The sequence below is a fragment of the Trachypithecus francoisi genome, unplaced genomic scaffold (assembly GCF_009764315.1).
Source record: "Trachypithecus francoisi isolate TF-2019V2 unplaced genomic scaffold, Tfra_2.0 Lachesis_group10, whole genome shotgun sequence".
Taxonomy (NCBI): domain Eukaryota; kingdom Metazoa; phylum Chordata; class Mammalia; order Primates; family Cercopithecidae; genus Trachypithecus; species Trachypithecus francoisi.
The window spans coordinates 63,200,940-63,219,647 of NW_022681455.1; positions in this window are offsets into that span (position 1 = coordinate 63,200,940).

Here is an 18,708-nt window from a genome sequence, read left to right on the forward strand (position 1 = left end):
AAAAATCCTAGAAGAAAACCTGGGTAATACCATTCAGGACATAGACATGGGCAAGGACTTCATGACTAAAACACCAAAAGCAATGGCAACAAAAGCCAAAATAGACAAATGGGATCTAATTCAATTAAAGAGCTTCTGCACCGCAAAAGAAACTACCATCAGAGTGAACAGGCAACCTACAGAATGGGAGAAACTTTTTGCCATCTACCCATCCGACAAAGGACTAATAACCAGAATCTACAAAGAACTTAAACAAATTTACAAGAAAAAAATCAAGTAACCCTATCAAAAAGTGGGAAATGATATGAACAGACACTTTCCAAAAGAAGACATTTATGCAGCCAATGGATACATGAAAAAATGCTCATCATCACTGATCATCAGAGAAATGCAAATGAAAGCCACAATGAGATATCATCTCACACCAGTTGGAATGGTGATCATTAAAAAGTCAGGAAACAACAGATGCTGGAGGGGATGTGGAGAAATAGGAATGCTTTTACCCTGTTGGTGGGAACATAAACTAGTTCGACCATTGTGGAAGACAGTGTGGCGGTTCCTCAGGATCTATAACTAGAAATACCTTTTGACCCAGCCATCCCATTACTGGGTATATATACCCAAACGATTATAAATCATGCAACTATAAAGACACATGCACATGTATGTTTATTGCAGCACTATTCACAATAGTAAAGACTTGGAACCAACCCAAATGTTCATCAGTGATTGACTGCATTTAGAAAATGTGGCACATATACACCATGGAACACTAAGCAGCCATAAAAACGGATGAGTTCATGTCCTTTGTAGCAATATGGATGAAACTGGAAACCATCATTCTGAGCCAACTATCACAAGAACCTAAAACACACCACCACATGTTCTCACTCATAGGTAGGAATTGAACAATGAGAACACTTGGACATACGGTAGGGAATATCACACATGGGGATCTGTCTTGGGGTGGGGGATTAGGGGGGATACATTAGGAAATACCTACTGTAAATGATGAGTTAATGAGTGTAGCAAACCAACATGGCACATGTATACATATGTAACAAACCGGCACGTTGTGCACATGTACCCTAGAATGTAAAGTCTAATAATAATTAAAAAAAAAAGTTCACAAATCTAATCTTCATTTGACCGAAACTTTGGCCAGAAAACTGAAGGTTTGAGGATGGGTCATTTGGTCCATATGAAACAATAATATTTTATCATTTACTGTTTTTTTTTTTTTTTTAATTCTTGTTTAGTCCTTTTCATTAACTCTCCAATATTTTAGCATGAGGCCTAGGGGACTGTCAGGGAGAATTTTATTATCCCCTTGACCCTTTTTATCTCCTACTTTACCTCGAGTATTTTCTATTTTGAAAGCTGCAGAGCCCCAGTTCCTCATATTAGTGATTTCTTGCCCTCTCTTCTTTAGAGACTGTCCGAGGCTCAATCCCTCATATTAGGAATTTTTTTACTTCCCTTGTCTTAGAGGCTTAACCCGCACAACTAGAGGTATCTTGATGTCCCAAGTAAGGAATACTTCATTGCCCCCACGGCTTTTCTTGTCTTGAAACATCCTGACCAAGGAATACTGCACAACCTCTGTGGCTTTTCTTACCTTGGTCCTCACCAAGAAATGTTTCACCACCCCTGTGGCTTTTCTTACCTTCATCTGTGCACAGAGTTACCAGGTCACTATGCTACGTTTGTAGGCCTTCTCTTCCTGTGTTGCTGAGAGGCTGGGTTTATTTGTCATGCAGGTGGGTCTTGATCTCTTACCCCTGTGGCCACCACAGTGAGGCAGTGGGATGTGTCTCCTCATGAGAGATGATCAGAGATCCCACCCCAGAGGAGAATGGGCTCCCAGGCAAGCCCCCAAAGTTGTTGGAAATAAAGCTTAGAGTCGCAAAGGAAACAAGCACTTAAATGAATTTCTCAGCAGGACAAATTTACTTCTGTAGAAGTGTGCTTCTCCCAGATCTGGTCACCCCAAGAGCACACCAAACAAAGGAGGGAAGGGGCTTTTATTTCTAATGCAGCTTGTCCCTTCTACTGTGTCCTGCGTCCATTGGCTGGGATTGGATTGCACAATTTAAGCTAAACTCGGTTGGCTAACTTGAAAAGTGCAGGAATGTGGTTACATTGGTGTGAAGGACAGTTTCATGAGGGAAGGGCTATTGTGATAAGAAGGGTAATTTATAGAGTGGGTTGCAGATGTGGACTCCATAGATATGGACCGACAGAAGGGTCTTTTACTGAAACCAGGACAGGGAGGCATAAAGAGCAAGAACGTTTTGCCTTGAAAGTAGAGAACAAATAACAAGGAAACTAAACAAGCTAAACCTTTGAAGAGGAACTTTTTCTTGTAGCTGACAAGAGAGAAAAGAATAAAGCAGAATGAATGGATGTCCATAAACTATGAGACAACTTTAAAAGGTTTTATAGACCCATAACTGAAATACTAAAAAAAAAAAGAAAGATTAAAAAAGAAGCAATATTTTAAATAATATTAGGTAAAATTTTTTCAAAATTAATGACAGACAGCAAACTACAGATCTAAAAAGCTCCAAGGACACAAGCAGGTTAAAGAGATAATTTTGGCAAATCAATTATATCTATCCATCTATCTATTAATATGTTTATATATTAATAATATTGGCAAAATGTACTTCATACAGAATGAACAAGTTATTTTTTATGGTGAACTCAGGTGGTAGGAGACATCGTAGTTCCTAAGGAGACTCACTTAATATAAAACAGTACGGTAATAGGAGTGTTTTTGTGACATTGAGGTCAAATTTGATTTAATTTAATTAGGACTTCTTGTTTGATCAGTTAGTATAAAGAAAAATCTTTACAGTCACAAAAGCAAACAAACAAGTGTGCAATAAAACTTTTTAGTTTGCTGCTTTTTAATTTTATCTGTAACTTTTACGGTAACTTTTATGTATTATTTGAAAGCAAGTAAACTTGAAGATATTATGTCAAATGTTATATACTTTTATTCATCTATGAATACTTAAAAATAGACACTATTTAGTTTATAATCATTTATATTTATACTATAAATAATTGTGTATAATTATTCATATTTATACTACTTATAATACCACTTAAAACTGTTTAAATACTAATAAAAATAAAACCAATTAGGCCTTTGTACTGTAGCTTGCACTTTTTAATCTCTTTGTCATTTTAAGAACAGAAGAGAATCAATTGCTCTCAGTGTTCACAGAAATCCGGGTAAAGTAAATCTTTACTTTTGACTTCACCGATGGGACATTTTTAAATTTCCCAGTTATTTTCATGTTTGCTAGACTCTGAAAGAAAACGAAGACTAATACATCTGAAACCTTTGTTGGGATGATTGTTTCTCTTCCTGTGATGTCCGGCAATCTCTGTAGAGAGAACACACAGAATTATTTCATGCTTCACATGAAAGCCATTATCCACACCTAAATTGATATATTTTTTAAACTTCCTCATTCTGAGAAACACATTAGGGGAAACTGACATATTGAATATTGTCAATAATTCTTTCTACTTTAAGAGCTGTGATAACATGAGAGAAAGATGAAGCTTCTTTCCTTGAGGAAATAATAATTGAGTAGACATCTATTATTTTATTTTTCTCTATTTCTACAAGTGCCAGCAGTAATTTTCACTAGTAGCAAATAGGGACACCAACAGGAATAAAAAAAAAATATGAATAGCTGCCTAAGGTGCTTCCTTAGACTCCTTTCCACCTGGCAATCCGGATCCTGAGTGTTCTGTCTCCAGGCGCCTTATCTTGATTCTTGTCATGAAGTGTTTCTGACATGAGACCATTTGAAGCCTCACATGACCAGTGAAAATAGCCTCAACTGCCTATTTAGTGAGATTTGCTCAATATACTCAGAAGAGTTAATTCTGGTAACCAGAGTAATACATTCTTTTGTCATATGCAATAGACAAGCCAGGACAGAGTTTATGTGACAGTGCATATTGTCTGTAAAACCGACTTTTAGTTTTTATGTGTGAATGGTTCAGGCTCTAAAAGTGACACTGATACCACAAATAGGAGATAAGTGAAATGATTATGAAATAATATAATCAATAAGTAATGAACAGTAATTATTTATTGGACAGTAAATCAATAGAAACAGCCTGTGCACATTTTCATATTGTCACACACATAACAGATAACTAGGCATAATCAATAGAAAGCTAAATCCTATAGCCCCAAATAAATGGCTGATTTCATAAATATTTATGTGTTCAATGTATCAACTTGGCATGAACTCCTTCTGAATTAGTTAGTAATATCCTACATTGTCTATTCCTGATAATTTCCTATTGTCTATTTGTGAAGGTTTAAAAATTATACTATTTATTTCATACTAAATGTAAGCATCCTGGCATTGCTGTGAATATATCTTGTTCACTTATATGTGTTAAATTGTTTACAGATTCAGAAAAAACAATCAGTTGTCAGCAGACCTGCATGATAAGATATACCAGAAAAACCCTTCAGACTGTAAGAGAATTATTCCAAGTGAAAATTCAGATTTACCAAAAGATAAGAAGAAAGGCAAAAATAATATGTGTATATATGTAAAAATTATTTTTTCTTTTTTGATTTCTTTAAATCAAGAAATAGAGTTATTTAATAAAATATAATAAAAATGTGCTTGAGATTTATAATAAACGTTGACGTACAAACAGTGATAGAATAGAGATTGATGGATATCAACAGAGGTACTTGTTGTTTCTTATAAGTACATGATATGCATATGATAGGTAAAGTGGTATAATATTAATTCATATTAGGTTGGGAAAAGTTCATTTATATAGTGATTCCTAGAAAAGCAACTGACGGTGGGAGGCAAAGAAATATAGTAGTATGTCCATACAAAGGATAAAAAAAATACTGAATTAGTTGAATTATTGATTTTAAAAACTTAATCATTCAAAATAAGCAGGAAAAGAGAACTGAAATTAAGTATGTACCAAATACCATTATCCTCATTTTACAGATGAGGATACTGATACCAAGTGAAGTTAAAATATTTGCCCAAGATTAAATAATTATTTAGTGTAAATTCTGTGATTTAGAGACCTGGCTTTTCCCAATTGTGCTTGATCCTTAAACTGAATAAACATTTTAATTACAATCATAACTGAAGAAAAATACAGGTTCTGAATGGATATGATTTAAGTGTAGAATTTCTGCTGAAAATAAAACTTGTATATAAAATGTGAAATAAAGTTGATTTAGATAATCTCTTATTTTACTTTCTTTTTATTGTTGCCTTTTCTTTGTGCTTGTTAATTTTAATTCAAAAAGCAGTCATTTAAACAGTATAATAAAGTCACATAACTATCTGCCAATAGAAGAGAAAAAAATATCAAAAATTTTAAAATCATGCAAACCAAAAGTAATAGAAAATACAAGAAAACAAGGAATACAGGAAACAAGTAAAAATTAAATTACAGGAATATAAATTGATCTAATCATAATAATAGTTACATTAAATGTAAATTTACTCCCAATTCAAAATTAGATGGCAAGATTGTCAGAGTAGATTAAAATATGCAATACCCAACTCTGTGATATCTTCAACAGCTCCATTTTAAATACAAAGACACTGACACTTTAAAAGTAAAAGGATAGAGAAAATGCATGTAATAGAAATACTAGTTATAAAAAAGAAAATGTGACTATATTCACATTAGAAAAAGTATGTTTAAAGACAAATGGTATCACTAGAGATAAAGAGAGTCATTTTCTTATTAAAGTGCCAATTTTTCTAAAAGACACAATAATCATATAAATAGATATGCCTAATAGAACTTTCAAGCATAAAATAAAAAATGACAAAGTACAGGACTGAATAGACAAAATTTATAATTATCATTCAAGATTTTATCTTTCCATTTTAGGAATGAATAGTATAAGAGCAGACAAAATGTAAAGAGCATCTTTTTTTCAGACATGACAGAATAATTATTATGCTGGTTTTCCTACTAGCAACAACTACAAAAATTGCAAAATATGTGAGGCACAGTGTTTAGTCATGGGAAACAGACATTTTAAGATGGCAATTGTTGAAAGAAAGTAAATTCATAAGGTGAATCCTATGATTACCGCAGTCAATGGCCTGTGAACAATTTCCCAAAGCAAAACTTTGCCATTCTGTTGAACTAAGGAGGAATGGATCCGAATTTGCAGCTGCTAAAGCATTTGGAATTTGGGAGATAGGGCTCTTGGAAAACAATGAAGAATGAGACACAGGAAAGCAGTATGGGGGTTTCCCTCAATTCTTAGTTGAGGGGTAGGCTGTGTACTTGCAGAGCAAAACAATATAATGTTAATAAAAGCGGCTACTGTGAGGTTGTGAGCAGAAAAACAATACCAGAGGGTACACATTATGAAACGTTTGTTCTAGCAGGTAGTTACCACTCAAGATAGATCTCTTTGAATTGCTTATCTTACATTTCTAGTAGAGCTTGTCCACATTTCTTAGAGCAAATAATCAGATATGGAAAATGACTTAGTTTCTTTGCTGGCTTTTTTAAAAGAATAACAAAGACCATAACTTCCTTGGGAATAAAATCAATTAAAGATACAGATAGCTTCTTCTAAAACTCGGTGTTTCTTGCAATCATCAGAGACAGTTGTCTTTTCAATGCATGCAGATTGCTCAGGAAGCAAACAACCCTTTGCATATTGCTATAGAAACACAATTAAATAAGGTTCTAGAGACACTTAAGATCTCCATCTACTGGGGCTTTTGAGATTAATTCCTCTGAAAAACTTTACACCTATGCTTCTTTAATGAGGTTTCTGTTACCACTAGAATGTAAGAGTCCCTTTACCATTCATAATCTCATACACTTATTACCATAGACTTGGCTTCTTCTCTTTGGCCCACATTCCCCTACTTCATGTCTAACAAAATGAGCATACAGACTAAATTCCTGTCTTAATAATCTGTAAAGCTTATTCTCTGATAGATAAATATTATTACACGTAGTTGATCTCATTACTGCATACTTACTCCATTTATTATTCCCAGTTAAATCTCCTTTCCTTTTGGCATATTCTTTACTCTGTGACTTCTCAGGACTGCTCCTAACCCACAGTCCATGTACCTCAGTATCAATATGTGAGCTCACTCATACTCACTTTACCACTCCATATAATCCTAATACTCTCTCTTTATATATATAATACTCTCTTTATAATCATAATACTCTCCATATATATATATAATCTTTCTGTATATATAGTCATCTAGTCATTATTGCTCCCTACCCAGCTTTAGACCTTTAGTTACAATCTGGTAGGCTGTAAATAAATTTAAATAAATTTATTTAATTTATCAAATATTTGTTCATTCTAATTTATTGAAAATATTGACACTGAACTCTTCCACACCAAGTCCTCCTATTATGATCAAGAATTTAAAATTGTAATGTGGATGAGCTAAGTAATAACTCATCATCTCTCTTTATTTACTCATGTTAGCCAGCCATCCGATTTCCCTAGACATGTCTTAGAATTTATAGTTGGCTGTGTGTCATAACTATTTAACAGCCAGTTCTGAGAAAACAAACAAAAAAATTCTGATTTGTAGATTTACATGTAATACGTTCTTGCATTGAATGTAAGTTGGAAGGAGATATGCTTAATCTGCTCCAGCATCCCACTGTTTATAGCCCAGAACTTACGTACTTTAAAATTTTCAGATAACAACTCATTAAATTTTACTTGCTTCCAACTTCGTCATTTGCAATTATACAACTTTCTTTATATATCTAATGTAGACTTCAAAATAAATCACCAGAACTTTTTCCTTACTGAAGTCACTACTTCCTTGGCCCATTATCCTATGTTTCAAAGTCTAGCAAAATTCTAACACTAGATCAGTCTATCTGCCTGTCTTTTCCATATCTATTTTGAACTACTAAACAAAAATGGAAAATATCTTATAACTTTAGGCTTTACATCTTTATTTGGTATCAAGTTATCTGACCCCAGTTTAGCCCTCAACATTTGTCTGTTTTCTGTTTCCCTATACAATTAAGAATCTATTCTTATTTTTAGAGAAAGGGTATTGTTAAATTGCTCATGCTGGAATGTGGTACCTAGTCACAAGCGCAATCATATAGCACACTACAGCCTCAAACTCCTGAGCTCAAGCAATCCTCCCGCCTCAGCCTCTGGAGTGCTGGGACTATAGGTGCACACCACAGTGCCTGGTTTTAGAATTTCTTTTGGTCTACTTTACCTAAATTTCAAAATATACCATCATCATTCTCACGTTTTGACAACCATCACAGAAATTTTTCTCATACAATCAGTCAATGTAATCCCACCACTATGGATCTCCTCATCCCTAGCTTTCTTAGAAACATAAATCTTACAATTTCTCCCTTTTTGGCCAGTATTTCCACTCCCTCTCTGTGATCTTTTAATCTAGCATGAATATATTTCAATATCTCCTTTAAAAAAATTTGAATCCTGTGTTTTATAGGAATTCTTCCTGTAGCTGCTTTGACAGAGAACTTACACTGTCTCTTCTTTCTGATGTAACACTTCTACCTCACTACATCGAAACTTGACCATGACCTGTATCACCCCAAAAAACCTGGAAGGATTGTCATGCTAAAATCACTAGTAGACTGTTTTAGCATATACTCTAAACAACAGATGATGTCATTGATCATTCTGTACTCCTTATAATTATCTTTTCTGTTTTCTATTTCTTGATCCTTCACTGTCTTCCTCTTAGATGACTGCTTTTTGTTTTCCTCAAGAATGATCTGGCCAGGTGCGCTGGCTCATGCCTGTAATTCCAGCACTTTGGGAGGCCGAGGCGGGTGGATCACGAGGTCAAGAGATCGAGACCATCCTGGCTAACATAGTGAAACCCCATCTCCACTAAAAATAAAAATTAGCCGGGCGTGGTGGTAGGCGCCTGTGGTCCCAGCTACTGGGGAGGCTGAGGCAGGAGAATGGCGAGAACCCGGGAGGAGGAGCATGCAGTGAGCTGAGATCACGCCACTGCACTCCAGCCTGGGCGACACAGTGAGACTCCATCTCAAGAAAAAAAAAAAAAAAAAGCATGATCTTATGTGTTTTCCTTCTCGTTCGTATCATTATTATTTTATTTATTCTATGTACTCAATTAACATCAGAGTCTTTCAAATCTATATTTTTATAATAAGTTCCATAACCTAGATGATTATACATTTATGTGCCACAGACATGAAATTCAAAGTTAACATGTCTAAAGCTGAGCATATATTGTCTCCTCAAATATGCCTCTTCTGCCATGATACCTTTTTGTGAGTGACTCCACCTCTACACATTTACCTGACTAGAAATTTGGTCAACACTCTTGAAATCGTATGTTTCTTTCCAATAATTTAATCACAAATTTATTTTTGAATGTTCTATTTTTTTAATCTATAAACTTCTTTTCCTTCCCACTGTATATCTCTTCTTTTAGAAACTCATCATTTTACTCAAGTCAGTATGACAATATCCTTCCATCTGCAGTCTTACATACAGCAAATTTACACCATGGCCTTAGCAAATTTTGTAAAATGCACAATTAGTAGTATAACTTTTCAAATTAAAATACTTCAATAGCTCAGTATTTTATTGAGGATAGGTAAATTAAAAAAAAAGAAAAAAGAGACATCTCTTAAACTGACTTTTTTATTTGTGTGAGAAGTCTTTATACTTAGATTCTTTAAAATTTTGTTAAACGCTATAGTGATAAAGAAATTAACATACTGTATTAATTAGCTACTATAAGAAGTCTCAAAATTTTAGTAACTTATACATAAAATTTTCTTTATCATTAATTCTAAAATACGTGTTTCTAGTGGGTGGTAGAAAGTGTATTTCTAAACATTCAAGATCCAGCCGACTTCAGCATCTTCACTACATGATTTCTGAGTCACTTAGAGTCAACATCCAATGTCAGATGGAAGAAGATAGTGGAAGACGGTGTGCTGGCCAATTCTGCAAACAAAACATATTACTTTATTTATTTAGGTCTGAGTCCATTTTAGAAATTCTAGAAAATAAGGTCGATGCCCATCACGAAGATAAGGAATAATTTATCAAATAGTAGCCTGTGTTTATGGTGTATAAGAAATAGCAGGATGGCACACCCAACCTATATTTTCTTATGCTTGCCACTATTGTTGAGACTATGTTACCTAACCATTATCTCTCTCAATGTGCATGCCCATTTGTTCCAATTATTATTAGTGAACCATAAGCCAAAGCTCCCTGGAATTTTTCTTATATCTTTTCCTTCCTCTTTTTTGTTCGATAGTTATATGATGGCTCAGTCTGTCCGAGCCATCTTACAACTCTGAAATTGATGCCGAAAGAATCACAGGTATGTCCTTTCGACTACCATTGCACTGTCAAACGAGTAAACCCCTACCTGTAGACTTGTCGTACTAATAAATCCTAGAGAGTCCTATTTCTTTAAGACAGTCTAGTCAGATGCTTCATAACTTGCAGCTAAAACATCCCTAATAGATAAATCTAGCAACTAACATCATGTAATTTAATATTTGTTTTGCTCATACGTTCTATTATTTTGCCTCTTAATGTTCTATATACATTCTGTATTCAGATTTCAGAGGGAAAAGGGGATGCATAAAAGAAATGTATTGCCTCATATGTTAATCTGCTTGCTACAAAATACAAGAAGTGTGAAACTAAGTCATACCTATCAAATCTATGGTTTAAAAAATTGTAATCTCTAAAATTTGATACTATTGTTAGAAATTTAATGAATAACTTGAAGAAATTCATATCTCAAATATAAAAGAACATTTTATTCTTCAAAGATTTCCTCTGAGTCCTTTTAAAATATTTATTTGTAAGAAATATTTTATATTTGCTGAATTTTAAAAATTTATTATCTTCCAGTGATTGATGCACAGTTATCTATTTATTGACAGAGGGAAATACATATATATATTTATATATATTTTTATATATATGTATCTTTAATTACATTCGAACACGTAATGTGTTGTTATACAAAGTTAAGAAAGCACAAAATAAAGTGCACAATAAGTTTCCATTGTATCCTTTTAACTATTTTACTCAAGCCACCTTAGTCTTTTTCTCCAAGGCAAGCACCAATACCTGTTTTCTGTATTTTCTTCTTGAGTCTACACAAATGCCAGGAATCTATACAAATTGTAAATGTATGATTATTCTGTCACTTTGGCAATTTTGTGTTTTCATCTGCATTACCATTTGTAGGCATTAGAAAATGTGTCAAGTTATTGTTTAAAAAAGATTTTCAAGCTTAGTCAGGCATTGATGTTTGTAAGTATGTAAATATGTGATATGTAAACAAATAAACTGGAAAGCAGGTATTCTTTGGTTTTATTGTAACTGATGATTGTAGAATGAAAACATCAAAGATACTGCATTCTGGTGTCATTATTTATTTTTAGACATAGTAAATCACCATTGTGGATCTCATAATTAAACATAATATTTTTATTTGCTTTCATAATTCTGATATGTTTATTTAAGAGGAAAAATAGCTTTACACATGGATACTTGAACTGTAATTGGTAACAGAGAATATAGTTTCATAATTTGACTGGGATGAGAAAAGTGGAATTCTGTAGCAGCTTGTTGCTTGTGATGTAGAAATTTAATGGACTCATAAATAGCCTTCAAGTAACCCCTGTTATTTTAGCCACCAATCCTTTATTGCTAATTTCAAAGACACCTGTTTCTCATCCTCTTTAGGAATCTTTAGTTGGAATCATGAATTTTCTCATCTTTGCCCACTTTGGTTTAGGTTTCAGCTGTCTCAGAGCTGCTTTCATTTATCTCTTTCCAACTGAAAAATTTTTGTAGCTGTTGTCATATATCTCCTATAATCTCTATTATTGTAGTTTTAAGTTTTAAAAATAGTATTCTTACAATAGCTAGAATAAAATTTCATAAGGACAAAAAAAAGTAAGTCTTTATCTTCTTAACCTGGAACTCCAAATTAGGCTTTTTAAGGTACTTTCTGATTTCTAGTATTTAGGGTGATATAGGGTAGTACATGACCTCTATTTTTACAATAGTCACCAATAACTGAGAATTCGAAAGACGTATCCTAACATTATGGATGTGAACATGGGTCTTTCCTTACATTCCTTACATGAATTATAGCCCTAGCTATAAATACATAAGCAAATAAATAAACTGAAAAGCAGATATCCTTTGGTTTTATTGCAATTGATTTTAGTAGAATTTAAAAAACACCCAAAAATAAAATAAAATTATATCTTTATGCATGCAGCAAAGGGAACGAGAAAGAAAAATAAATTAGAAAATACACTTTGTTTTGAACAAATAATTAGTTTAATATATCTATAACTTAATAAAATCTATATTTGAGCATAAAGTACTTGTTCATTATATTGTTAAAATAGAAAAAAAACAATAAAATTGAGGGACATCTAATAAACTAAGATATTCAACTGGTTTGTGGATATGAAACATGATAGAAATACATCAAACAATGACATGTGTCTGCCAAATGATTTGAACTACATTAAAATCCTGTTTCCTAATATCTTGTTTTCTATGGGTATTGGTGATTATGGAAACACGCATGCCATAACTGTTCAGCATGAATTTAAATGACACTAGTAACATCTATGAAGATAATTAGCTCTTATTTTCGCCTGCTTGAGAAATTGAAAATGGGAACAACTTAAAATTATGGGTGGCCTTTTATTTTTGTCAAAGAGTAGCTCAACTAGAAGAAAATTCTTGATAATTCATTAACTTTTGAGACTTTTTTGATTCTTCACTACACGAGCTTTGGTGGATTTCGTGAAGGGAAAAATACTACATATTTTAAACCTACTGCCATGAAATCATCTCTCTATGAACTAAAACTTAAAGCCTTTTCAAGTGGACTTGTAAAAATCAAAGAAAAAAATGCAGTTTCCCAATTACATAATGTTTAATAAAGCATGCAATAAAATAATTCATTCAAAATCTAGCAGAAAGACCTGCTTTTAAATGTAAGAAAAGGCCACTTTTATAATAATTAGAAAATAAAGAGTAAATCCATAGTATGGCTTGTTTGGTAGAGTTTTAGGAATGGATAAGTGAGTAAAAACCTTCGGAAATCAAAATCCTGCTAGTTATTATTATGAATTCTGCTTTTGGCCTAGCTAGTACTCTGTACTCTGTATTATAGTTACTTGGGAAAGACAACTATGCAAATTCTCCTATTTAATTTATCTCCAGGCAGAAATCTGCAGAAACTTGGAAACCCTGAAGAAAATTGTTGAAGGTTACTCTTGCTCAGATGACCTCAAAATTGAAACATAGATTTGTAATGCTTTTTTGGTTGACATGGACAGCAAATCAATGCAGCAGACCTTGCCAAAAATGACCTCACTGACTTAAGGACAAAGGGAATGATGCTTCATGAATTTTACTCAACAAGTCTTAGAGAAGTCTGTTGTTCTTTGACACAAACTTACCCTTATTTATCACACTGAGCTATGTGAGTTTTGATTCTTTTTTCTATATGGATTTTTATTGAGCATTTCAGCACTTATTGCTGTAAAAATGGCAAGTGAAAAAATGATTGGAAATCAAAGATAGTCTTTGCTTTACAAAAAACTACTCAGTAATTTAAAAATATTTTTCAAGACAATCAAACATATTTTAATTGAGTATGTAAGTAGAAATAAATATGATTTTTTTATTGATGCTCACAATTCCCTTTTACCTAGAAGTGGAAGGCAGTTAATAGGCTGCTTCACATCCTTAAAATCTTCTCTGACTGTTCCCTGTAATGTTTAACCTTAAAGCTGGTACTTCATTCTATTGCTTTCTTGAAATTGTCTCAAGTGGAATTTTGATACTTTATCAATCCATATACAGTAACGAGTGAAAATATCACTTTCCTCTTTATTTTCCTAAGCAATGTTTTTCTGAAAACTTTGTTCCTTCATGGTTTAAATTTAAAAATAAATAACTAAACACATAAAAATAAATAAGCAAGTCCTTGTTACTCAAGCTTTATATAATTTGCTTATTTTGTCCTATAGCCACATTCATGTTTGCACATAGCAACATTGTGGTCAATCTCCATCATTCCTCAGTAACTTGACAATTGCTTCACAGTCCAGATTTTGACAAACTTTTTATCTTTGTGACTGAGCCATTGAAAATCCGAGCCTCTTGCTTTCTTGACCAATTCTTCCAATGCTCTTCCTTCCCATTTTTTTCAACTCTTTTTCTTTGGCCATATAATGACCTTTATTATTAATGCAAACTCTCCTGCCTTTGAATTGCAATTTCATAAATCCCAGTTACTCACCATTTCCAAATTTTCAGCTTTCTTATTTTGTAACACTTGCAATGCATGTAATACAATTTTGTTGTATTGAATTACATTAAAAACTCAAGTGGCATAAGTATACTTCATTATCAAATATAGTATAAAATAGTTTAGCTAAAAAATTAGCTTACAAAACAAAAGTCAAAATAGATTGAAATTTTATATAAATTCCATATAATATTCAAATAATTCTGAAATGTAGTAATCTATCAAAATAACAGTCATTATTATGTGCATTATGTGTGTATACCTGTGAGTGTATGTATATACATATATTATATGTATATCTATAGATAAACACAAACACGTATGCCACTATTTATAAATATGTTGATAATATAGATAAACACAAACACATATGTCACTATTTATAAATATGTTGATAATTCCTTCAATTGAAAGTATAAAGGATATAAAATATTTATTCAAAGTATTCTTTCTTCCAGGTTTGTAATGATCAAGAGAGTAGGAGAAATTATTTCTGTTTTCCTGTATCCAATGCATCTCTATCCATAAAATACTCTATGCATAGAGTATTTTAGTTCTACTATAACTCAATAGTAAAACTCCTAAATTTATTTGGTTTACTTATTTTTTTCTCCCCACTATGCAAATGTATATTTCATAAAGTTTGGTAAATTTGCTTATATTCTTCAACTTTATCCATGACAACTGTGACACAGAATCCCAGGAGTACATGTGGAAAATTCAGATTCTCGAGTGCATAACAGAGCAAAACAGGGTAGATTCTGTTTAGCGTCTATTCTACCATTAAGGTTGACATCACTAAATTTAAATATTTCTTCCTAGGTCCTACTTAGGTTTTGGAATGCAATATAATAAGCAATACAAGGAAAAAGAAAAAGTTTAGTGAATATATAATTATTTGAAGCAAAAAATAGCCCACCTGGCAATAACACTTGACAGCAAACAAGCAAAAGAATGTTTACCAGAGACAGTGAAAATAAAGGCAACAGCAGAAAGAGGAGAAAATATGAAATTGCCATAGTTAAAGTTGAAGAGAAAAATCAAGTCTTAACAAATTTCATGAAAGGTCTATTTGTGTGCCAGAAAAACATACAAGCAAACCAATGTTCATATAAAGCAGAATTGCTTAATCTCTAGACAATTATCATATTGGGATGGGTGATCCCTTGCTGTGGGGTCTGACCTGTGTACTACAGGATGCCTGGCCAGCATCCCAATCCTCTACCCACTGTATGTGCCGGTAACCACATCCTCCTGAAGTTGTAACAAAATTGTCTTTAGACATTTTTAAATATCCCCTGAGGGAGCAAAATCACCCTTACTGATTTAAGTAAGGGCACACTAAAATATTTTGCACTTTGTGGTGGAATCCGATTTCTGTTTGTTACTTCTGCTCTTGTGAAAAGAAGAGTAAAGTTCATATCTCTTGGCTTTAACGTCCTATTGGGTGTCAGTGACACTTATAAGGCATAGGCCAGGAGATTTAAGGGAAAGATGTATAACACTGGCAATGAGAGAAAGAACAAATAAAGTAAAGAGAAAAAATGAAAATTTATTTGTAATGAAGTAAAGAATTGTTAAAAGAAAAATCTACTATGAAATTATTGTACGGTATGACCCCCAAACTATAGAGGTACATTTATTTTATTTTATTCTTTTCTTTTTCAAGTTAGTGCATACAATTTTAGTTGCTCCTCTTTTCGAGGAAAAAAAAATCGTACCATTTTCTACAGTTTCTGAAATGTAAGGATTTACAGAAAGCATTACACAGCAAGCTTCACAATTTGCATTACAATGTATGATTGAGAATCATTGTATAACTCTGTTCCTGCTGTTTTGTGTTGATTGTACACTGTATGTTTCATTAGACTGCCTTCAAAACTATTCCAAATGTGTTACAGATTTGCTAATTTCAATAATTGCCCTGAGACTGTGACTATTGCTATAAGTGACTAAAAATATATGCCGCAGAAAGGCAATGGTAGTCAGTCATTCAGCCCTTTTAACAGCTAAAATGTGAAGATTCAGTATGGTTTTAATGATTCATATTGATTGAGACCACTCTCTGAGTTGAACAATTGAGATAAAATTTTGGTTTGAATGTATGTTGGTTTACTTATTTTTTTCTCCCCACTATGCAAATGTATATTTCACAAAGTTTGGTAAATTTGCTTGTATCTTCAACTTTATCCATGGCGACTGTGACACAGAATCCCAGGAGTACATGTGGAACATTCAGCTTCTCGAGTGTATAACAGAGCAGAACAGGGTAGATTCTGTTTAGCACCTATTCTACCATTAAAGTTGACACTGCTCCCTTGTATGTTATGGAGTAATATTATTTGAATCCTTGAAAGAGGACCCAAAATAAAAACCTGAGTATAAGCCTGAACAAGGCGTCATTTTTTTCACATATGTTAAGAAAAGAGAAAGACTTGCCTTGCCTCAGTTATCAGGTTATTTTGTATTCTGTTTGATACATTTATCATTCTGTCTTGTATTTATAGACAGTCAAATTCTGATATGAAAAACACATGTACTAATTATAATCTTACCACTTTATAAGTAAATATCACTTCCATATGGTGATATAATGGGTCTGTGGACTGACAGTTTGCAGTTTAAATATTACATATTTAGTGATTTACATTCTATAATAATTTGCTTCACCTATTTAAAGCTACAAATAGTTCAAATGTGTTTATTACTGCTTCCCTTTAAAAGTTACAAAATGGCATATTTCATTTCTGTTAACAAGGAAAGGGCAATTTTCTGACTGCCACATAATGAATGTAGCATAAAAATTCAGTGAAATCATTCAGAAGTAATTTGAAAAGAAGAAATCACAGAATTGTTTAAATTAATAATAATATATCTTGTTAAGTAGACAGTAATAGAATATCTAAAGCATCTCACACTTAAATTTCACAATCCTTTTTCTATGTAAGTAGACTTCAAAATACAAAAATTAAGCTCACATTAGAAAATATTTTTTATTTAGCAATGATATGTAATTGTAGTCTATATAATTTAGACATTTAATTAAGTTATGAATTCATTTAAATATCATAGAGAACACATGGATAATAAAATATTATCCAGTAAGTTGAGGCTTTAGCTCAATTACTTTTCAGGTTGGTCACTTATATCAACAGTCCCCCAACCTTTTTGGCACCAGTTTCCTGGAAGATAATTTTTCCATAGGACCAGCATGGGTGTTGGGGGTGGGCAATGATTTTGGAATGAAATTCTTTCACCTCAGATCATCAGGCATTAGATCCTCATAAGGAGCACACAACGTAGATCCCTTGCATGTGCAGTTCACAATAGAGTTTGCCCTCCTATGAGAAGTGAATGGCACTGCTGATCTGACAGAGGCAGAGCTCAGGTGATAATGCTTGCCCACTGCTCACCTCCTGCTGTGCAGCCTGGCTTCCAACAGACCACAAACAACTGCCAGTCTGTGGCCTGGGGGTTGGGAACCCCAGGTGACATGATACCGATTTGTATAAAATATATAATTACAAGAACTCTACCACATGAAATGATAGATTTCAAATTTTGTAGTCTTGTGAACATTGATGTGCCTCACTGCTAGCCATAATTTCTTTAATATTGGTTATGTTTTCAAATAAGTTTAACAGAAAAGAGAGAAAACTATGGGAGTTACTCTTCTAATAACTTTAGTAGGTTAAGTTTCCTTGATTGAGCAGTTCTGTGTTTTTCACATATAAATGGTAGAGAAAGATAAGCCACTGGAGTTCTTTTATGAATCTGATATCATACAGAGATTACAGTTTTATGGATGCTTCAGTGCTATTACTTAAAAAGCTAATATGAGCTGTAAGAATATGAATGTTGCAGATGACTGTAGACTACAGCTGGTAGCATCTCTGGTGTTTTCCTCCCCGATAATGCTTAGAAAGACAAGGTAGACACAGTTTTCTGAGATTTCATATTAGTTTGAATTGAGTCATATAATTCACACATGCATTTTGAAAGTACATTAATTAAATTATCTGCTCTGTATTATGGTTATGTCCTTCCCTAAATTGCTAATTGTTAAATTTGTCATATTTGAGGAGTTTTCTTTCTCTCCTGCTGTTTGTTTATGATCTCACAGTCTGTATCAAAAGCAAGTATAGGCAAGACTTTCCAGAATAAACAAATAAGAAAAAATAGGAAAAAATAGAAAAAAAGGTAAGAATCTAGTTAATAGGCACACATATAATAAATTGCATTTATTACAACCGCTATTAATGTAAAACAGAACCAAGTAAACATTAACGCATTCAACAATGCGTTGTTTATGTCAAATTTT